This window comes from Lissotriton helveticus, chromosome 2_1 (genome assembly GCF_964261635.1).
Source record: "Lissotriton helveticus chromosome 2_1, aLisHel1.1, whole genome shotgun sequence".
Lineage (NCBI taxonomy): Eukaryota > Metazoa > Chordata > Amphibia > Caudata > Salamandridae > Lissotriton > Lissotriton helveticus.
Window position 1 is genome coordinate 344698112 of NC_136059.1, and position 7867 is coordinate 344705978.

Sequence of the window (7867 nt, forward strand, 5' to 3'; positions counted from 1 at the left end):
CACACTCAATCAAGTACAATCCCGATAAAGTCCTAACTCGTGACAATGCCACATATGCCATACCCTCCTTGAACACAGAACTGCCAATATTCACCAATGCACAGTCTACACTTAAACCTTGCGATTTATGGATTGTCACCGCATATGCCAAGCAAACAGGAAACTGCTTACGACGAACATATAAGTCTTTTACAAGCAAAAATCTAGCAGAACAACGAGCAATTAGCTGTACTTCCTCAATGCCATCAAATTTAATTTTTAAAAATTCAATTCCATCTCTATTTCTGTATTTCACAAAATCAACAACATTACCCATTGATCCATTTACCAGACCTCTTTCAACATGTAAATTCCTTCTTAAAATTATACGGCAGTTCAAGCACACATTCAGAGTCTTTTCAAAACCCGCAGTTTTAGATATACTCTTCTCTAATGAATCCAATTTTGTTTTCAGATTCTCAGACAAAATAATTGTTGATCCCATGTGCTCTACTCTGTCAATAGCTTCCAATTTCACAATCTCTTGCTTTTCTAAATGCAACATTTTGTTGTTGAATTTGGCACATTCTGCAAGAGTTGGCATCAAACATATTCCAGATTTTTTCTCAGTAACTTTCTGAAAAATATTCTCAGGCACAACATCTTCGTCTGGATATAAATTTGTCAGTAATCGTGCATGTAAAGCTTCTTTCCCATGCTCGGTCACTTTTCCAATTCTAACATCTTGTAGAATAGTCTTGTAAACTTCATCCTTTGCCTGACGCATATTTTCATGCAGTTCAGCATAATTGAAGTTTAACCATATATTGACGTTGCCAATACTCCCTAAGCACTTCCTGGTATCTTCATGCGTGAGCATTTTGAACACAGGTTGCCCTTTCACTGGTGTCAGCTGCAGAAGATCTCCGAAAACAATGATGTGTTTGCCACCAAATAACACATCATACTCTGTTTTGAGAACTTCTTGCATTCTCAAATGCACAAAGGCAAGCATGACATTGGAAACCATGCTTACTTCGTCAATGATAAGAAGTTTCATTTTCCTCAAGACTCTTGAAACTTCAAAACAAGCATCTCCAGATAGCTTGTGATATTCTAATTTGTTGTCATGCTCCACTGGCAGCATCAGTAAACGATGTAAAGTAATCCCTTTAATGTTATGTGCTGCCAGTCCAGTTGGAGCGGTGACAACACAAGACAGCGATGACTCTGTCCTTTCCTGCAAATAACATGAAATTGCTTTAATAAGGAAACTTTTTCCAGTTCCCGCTTCTCCACTCACGTACAGTCGGACAGGCTTCAACGACGTACATGAGCACTCTTTCTTGTCATGACTTAATCCATGATCAATTTGCATGGTAAGTTCGTCATATATTTTCCTCTGCTCAACGTTGAGTTGTCTTTCCAACTCTTCTAAGTTAACCACATCCTCCTGAGCATGTGCCATGGCTCTTTCCACTTCATTCATAGCAGTGGCAGCTTCATTTTCGATAAGAGGTCCTCCTAGTGGATCCTGACTCAATGAAGCAGAACTCTGACTGTCCTGAGAACTGTCTCTGGCAATCTCGGCTGCAATCGTTGCTTCCTGCTCAATTTCCACATTCAACATTTCTACATATTTGGGAAAAGCAGGACATTCTATGGTCTCCTTGGCAGCATTGAATGAGTCTTCGTAACAAAGGAAATCTCCAAGCAGTTCCTCTTCTGCACGCCAAGGCTTAAAAAGTTGCAAAAGTGCTAAATAGAAAAACTCCTTTTTTTCAGGAGATTCGCCACTCAATTTTCGATGGTTTATCAAGTGGCATTTTCTTTGCTTGACCAGACATCCCTCACTTCCTATTACAGCATACACTCCTTTCTCAGTATCTTCTTTGATGTTCCTCTTGAATATGTAATTTTGCAGAACCTCATACAGACAAACATTCTCGAGGTGACTGCTTCGATTTGGATAATATGTATCCAACATGTTGCTCTTCAAAATGTCGGTACTGTTTGGCTCCTTTTCCGCCAAATACTCAATTTCCCGCACAGGTTTCAGAACTCGATTACGCGTTGCAGCAAGACCAACACTCGCCCAAACGATACTCCTGGACTTGGCATAGAGACTTGCTGAAGACAACCGGTCAGAACATTCGTAAGCTCCGATTTCTCGATGCGACAACATCTTCAGACTGAAACTGTACAACTTCTTGCTGAGGCTCTTTTCATGGGAAATGTCCTCCCACATATCCTTCAATTCTGTTTTCTCTTTTTTGGTGATGTAAGATGTCACATACCGAGCCACAGCCATACAGTTATCAGCCACAAACTGTATATCCATGTTAGCATTCCACATGGACAAAATCACCGGGTTGTAGTCGTTGATGTACTTAGACTCTTCGTTCCTCTTCAAATTGTATGTGTTTTTAGGTGATTTCTTCATCACATTGTGTCGCAGCGAAGACATCAAACTGTTCACTCTTCCTTTAGAAATCACCGATCGTGGAAAGCCGAAACGACATTTGGTGTAGAACTTGTCTTTGTTCCGGAATTTACGACGACAGTACTTTCCACATCGATGGCTTTGGAAACGTAGAACTTTTTCTCTTAGGCTTTTTTTCTCCTTTGCGTTTGGAACAGCACACGTAGAATACTGTTCTATGAAACTCATCACTGAGTCGTCTGCATCCGTTCCAAATTTAGGTGCATCCTTGATCCACAGCAACATATGTATATGAGGAGCACCTCTTGCTTGGTACTCCTTCCTCCAGAAGAAATCCAACACCTCTCCAAGAGGTGGATTCTTCTTATACATGATGAAAGACATCATACCTTCAAATCTATGATTGAAGTACCTACATACATTGACTGGATCCAAAGAGCACAGTTCTCCGGGTGTCTTGAATTCGATGTTTTCTACGTTAGCATTTGCCTCTCGTAGAAATTCAAGTAAGTCTTCCCAGCCATACTCAGCACAGCTCAAAGTGAGGAACCATGTGGGAGTTCCTAAGTTCCTCAGCATACATTTTAAATCACCATGACGACGGTACCAGTACTCATTAGTACCACGCTGACACGCCATGAGATTAATCAGGTGAGAATCCAAAATACTGTCTTGGACATTGACTTTATCCATAAAGTCACTTGCCGAGATGTTTTGCATGTGTATACCACTTTTCAAGATGTGGTTCACTGCATATGACAGTCCAGACAGATCGCTTTCAAACAGGAGATGAAACAAATAAGGAATGCATTGTCGAAACCTAGGATCTCCTGCATACAATCGCAAAGTCCGGTATTCAGAAGCAGGAATTTGATGAGGTCGCTCATCATATCTTCCTCCCTGACCTGTTGGAAAAAGCTGTGGGAAACACCGAGCTTCCAAACTTTCCTCCCAAACACTAATGGGACTCCCTTTCGCTTGTTTCATTTGAAACAACTCAATAGCATTCCCCATGACTTCCTTGGAATGCAAAGGATGAACACTATAATGTTCATATATTTCTTCACTAGTACAGGGTTCTACTTTCTCAATTTGACCAGCACACAAATCGCTATCCTCTTCCTCACTTACTTCCTCTTCTGCAACATATACATTTTTATAGTATTTATTATATTTTTTCAAATACAATGTTGCTCTTTTGACTTTCCTAACATCTACTAAATCTTGCCATATTTTCTTATTCTTTGTCGGAACCCCATTAACTAAGATAACAAGAGGTTCCTCTTCCACTTTTTCTACTCCAATTGTGTTAATGTTTTTCTTCAAATCTAGAGGCAAATAAACAACTCTTCCCTTTAATCCTCTCTGTAAATCTGATGGAGGCAATTTCCCTGTCTTTGGCTCCATTCTTACAATAGCCTGAAAGGGATGGATACTTTGAATCAAAATAGATTCATAAGTATTTAAATCCTTCAATTCAGAAGGAATCTCAACCAATTCCAGATTATTATGAACTGCTCTAGCAGGCATCTGGTTTTGATTTAATTTGTTACAACAATAAGTACACACACGTTGATCCAATCCCAAATCAAAACAATTTTCTACCATCAAGTATGTTGTAAAATCCTTCCATTCACTATTATTTTCCCTTTCACTTTTTCCATATAAATCCACTAACTTAGTCTGATTCTTATAATAAGTGCGTCGACAACACACACAAGTGAAATTTGGCCTCTCACTTGATTTCACCTCAAACGTCGCAATTTCCCTCTGGAAATTATCTGTACTGGAAACCTGTACACTATCTTCCACATTACTCTCTTCTTCTTGGTCAATTTCAACATTCTCCTCTTTACTTCCAAAGTAACAAAACTCAATCTCTTCACATATATTCTTCACATCTATTTCAGAACCATGCAAAAGAGCAGCGCATAATTGTTTAAGCATAATTGCTGGACTCTTAGCATAATACAACATTCTAACTAATTTCCTCACTTTATTATGATGCACTGCTAGCATCCTGAAATGATGAAAAACACTCTGGCATACTCTCCTGGAAAGACAAGCCAGTGAATGACCATGCAAACCTATCACTTCTCTCACTCTGCAAGGATCTAATTCTTGCAACAACTTCATTTTCTGCTTCAAACTTTTCTTACTAAATGACCGTATAAAATCACAAAGCAAATTGATGGAATCCTGTCGTACACTGCAAATACTACTACACTTCCAGGTGTACACAGGACCCTTAGGACGTCTCCCTAAAACCTCATTACCTAACACCTCTTCTATCTCTGTTCTCACAAGTTTTTCTTTTTCAACTGGACAACCATCTTTCACTTCATAAGCTCGACCACTGGTGTCAACTGCATGCACCAAATCATTATCCTGGAAATAACTCTCCTCATTAAAAAATGCCTCAGAGCTTGAACTATGCATCCATTCTCCAGAAAAAACTTCACAAAAATTACTACGATTAACTATTCTCTTCCATCTACTATTTCTTTTGAAATCATAAATTACCTTGTTTAGCTTCCTAATTCTATTGATTGTCAAAATAAATAACTTACGTTTAATTTCAAATGCCTGATCAATAACTTTCTCAACTATTTTTTTTCTCTTATAAAAAAACACTTTCTGCTGACCTTTCTTAATATTTTTTAACAAATTCCCAATTATCCTGTTGCGGAACATTCGTTTACGAGTATCCCTAAACTGTTGTTTCCTTCTACTTTCATGCATAGAGTTATCTCTTACTCTAGCAGTAACATTTCTCATTGGCCTTTCCTTACCATTTGAATTCTTTCTCCTTTTCTGGACTGAAACATTTTCTGTAGTAATATTTTTTTTACTACACATATTTCTTATGACTGTTTTTCGACTCTTACCCGGTGCTTTCTTGGTGACTTGACAAATCTTTTTGTTAGAGGACTGCTGCATTATTCCATGGTCCTGCTGTCTTTGACGTTTTGCAGCCTTTCTTACTCTTTCTTTGCTAGGCATCCTAAAATCTTGAAATAATCTGCAGTTGAATCTGTGGTAAAATATAATAAAAAATGTTATTAACCACTATTACCCAACAGTAAATTAATAACAGTCATCAAAAACTTAACACACTACTTAAGTATATAATATACTGAAGCCTATCTCCAATTTTTCACTGAACAGGACTCATCTCTTCTTAACCTTGGATAAACCTCACCTACTCTGTGTCCCCTGCACATAATTAAATGTAAAGGGGCAGATTTATATTAACTAGCACATCCCCAGGGATGCACCAGTTAACGTGCACCGCTGCTCTGCCACCCACGGTGTGCCGCATTTACAATCAGATAGGACAAAGCTACATCAAAACCCTGCGCCTGCTTGAAGCAGGCATAGATCTTGACGCAGGTAGGCTGAAAGCTAAAGCAACAACTAAGTGTCGTGTGCAGAAGTTACAAAAAAGGAAAAATTGCGTTTAAACCAGTAATGAGACCATGCTAACGTAATACAGAGTAAAAATATCCAGGATCTACATCAGTTTGGGGTTCACGAACCTGGCAGGTACAAGGCACTGAGGCTTTCCACCGTGCATGTCTCATCCCAAAACATATGTTGTTTGTGAATGAAACAATTTCCCAGACCAAATGCTTTGGATTGGCTACTTCTAAAAAATTAAACACCCCTACTATCCCGGAGTTAGAGGAATATGATGGTTGGAGTAATTTTACTCGTTGTCTATTAAAGATTTACAGGCCCTACTCCGTAACTCTTCCTTTAACATTTCCAGTATAAATCCAAAAGGTTGACTGCTTTGGCAACGTGCCTTATCCACGGTTTAATAACGCTGCCTTTTGCTTTATATAAGTTTTCAAATTGTATGAAATATATACCAATAGGTCGTTATTAACCTTTAGGTAGTGGTTTTCTTCATGAAGTCTGGTCGCTTCCATACACATACAGATTTTCAAAGATGATCAAGAACTTTATCTGAATGGAGAGGAATGCACTGAGACGCCAGATCATTCACTAATGTGTAGGCACATACAGTTACACGGTTCATGCAACAAACACCGACCAAATATGGCTTGCGTGTTGCAAGGCACACCAGTTCCTGCTATCATCCCCACGTTCAAGTTCTTGGAAAATGGTAGTTATTTGATGCTCAATAATGAAGATTGTTCTGGGTTAATTAAAAGTATTCATTTTATCGTAACAGTAAATGAACGGGTTATTTGCTGCAGAAATGTTCTATTTCCTCCCACACATGAACATAGGGAGTTTTCAATCTGGCCACAAATACCAACCTTGGCAGCACATTTCAACGGCATGGCAAGAATAAGAGCTATTTTGTCTCAGAGAGAGGTGGCCTTGAGTTCGGCCCGTGAAACTTTCGTGCTTCACACAGCGAACACCCGTACAGAGGTGCAGACCCTTTTAAATACAGATTCGCCTTTCCATTTCAGCAAGATGGTTCGGACTATCTCTAACGCGTCCTCCACAAAGGGCCTGGCGCACTTTTTTTAAATTGTTACCAGTGGTCTCGTGACTTCATTTGAGAAAATCTTTGGAGTCATCCCTGCTTTCTTACATTCTATTTTTTCCACTCTGCTTCGTGGATTCCCATTTTTACTTGCATTACCAGCGGACGCTCTTGTGCTTTTTTACATTTTTAAATATGGATGTCCCTCCTGTGCAAGCTCCCGCCCTGCAGCTGCTGACACTGTTCCGCAATCGCATGCTAGAATATTATGGCACAATGCCGTTGGCGATATTAAGCACGGCATATGGATTATCTTTTCTATGCTGATGTGATTCCTTCAAATCTAAGACACTAAAGTATCGGCACGCCCTAAACCAACACAAAGAGACCTTCTTAGCAAATAATATATTATGTGTATTAGGGAGGGTGAGATATAAGCAGCCGGGGGCCGTGGAGGGAGTTACGGTGGGGCAGGGATGCGGGGAGGGGGAGGGGCAGGGTGGAGCCCTCTCCACCCTGCCCCTCCCCCTCCCCGCCTCCCTGCCCACCGTAACTCCCTCCACGGCCCGCGGCTGCTTATAAGTGTTGCTAACTCTTATTCATTTACAGCATGTTAACATACTGTCACCATTCGCTTTTTATGTACTATTGACTATGCTGGTAATTTTGCTACTGATAATATGTGTACTTGTATAATCTAAGATACTACGCCTGAGAAGACGGCATTAGTAAATAAACATTTCAAATACACATGTGTTCTTCTTAACTCCATGTTCTCGTTTCTAAGAAATATATAACGACCGACTGTTCATGAGTTCCACGTATCCTGAGGTACTATAAGTTCATATTCTGGATTGTCTAAACATTGAGAGTTTGTTATATCCAATGTGACACTGTACCTAGCTTGCTAAGGGGTTTTGATTACTAAGGTGAGTTTTGGGACACCCTAATTCGCCGAGGTTCCAATCCTCTATCCACAG